The sequence below is a fragment of the Cebus imitator genome, unplaced genomic scaffold (assembly GCF_001604975.1).
Source record: "Cebus imitator isolate Cc_AM_T3 unplaced genomic scaffold, Cebus_imitator-1.0 Scaffold46, whole genome shotgun sequence".
Taxonomy (NCBI): domain Eukaryota; kingdom Metazoa; phylum Chordata; class Mammalia; order Primates; family Cebidae; genus Cebus; species Cebus imitator.
Genome location: NW_016107361.1, coordinates 841,854 through 843,069, shown reverse-complemented (window position 1 = coordinate 843,069; position 1,216 = coordinate 841,854).

Here is a 1,216-nt window from a genome sequence, read left to right as displayed (position 1 = left end):
GCCCAGGCTGTACTGCAATGGCACGACCATGGCTCACTGCAAATTCCATGTCATGGGTTCGAGTGATTCTCCTACCTCAGCCTTCTGAGTAGCTGGGATTACAAGCACACACCACCAAGTGTGGCTAATTTTTGTAATTTTATTTTATTTTATTTTTATTTTTTTGAGACAGAGTCTTGCTCTGTCACCCAGGCTGGAGTGCAGTGGCATGACCTCAGCTCACTGCAACCTCCATCTCCCAGATTTAAGTGGTTCTTCTACCTCAGCCTCCCGAGTAGCTGGGATTATAGGCACACACCACCATGCTCAGCTAATTTTTGTTATTTTATTTTTAAGGTGGAGTTTCACTCTTGTTGCACAGGCTGGAGTGCAATAGCATGATCTCAGCTCACTGCAACCTCTCCTTCCCGGGTTCAGGCAATTCTCTTGCTTCAGCCTCCCAAGTAGCTGGGATTACAGGAATGTGCCACCACGTCTGGCTAATTTTGTATTTTTAGTAAAGATGGGGTTTCTTCATGTTGGTCAGGCTGGTCTTGAACTCCCAACCTCAGGTGATCCCCCCACTCAGCCTCCCAAAGTGCTGGGATTACAGGCGTGAACCACTGCGCCCAGCCTAATGGTCATTCTTAGGCAAATAGTTTGGACTTGGAAACATCAATAGTGATAACTGTAACTTCTAATGTTGTACAATAGTAACTGAATTGGTGTTTAATACAATGTACCCAGTCTATATCACATGTGTATTTGGTATGTTTATAACTCAAGACAGTGGCATATGGAATGGATTAAAGGAAGAGTCTCCATTTCTGGATTCTTTGGAAATGTGATTGCTTACAACCTGTCTTTAACATGTAGGAAAACCTTTTTACTTAGATTATTTCATATCAAGTTCACAGCTTGCAAAATTAAGTGGAGGATGATAAACTAATACGGAAAACAACATTGGCTTAATTTCAGAGTAATCTTTTTTAAATAAATCATTTTTATAGTTAAACCACTTTTCCAACTTGTATTTATTCAGAGAAAAAAATTTTTTTTTTTTTTCGAGAGAAAGGAAGAAAAAGAATAAAAAAAAAGAAAAGAAAAAGAATAAAGGAAAGGAAGAAAGAGGAAGAGGAAGAGGGAGAGAGAACAGGGGTGTTGCTTTATTGCCCGGGCTAGAATGCAGTCTAAAACTGGGTATGCCTGTAATTGTGTTTAATAATAGAGACATTAA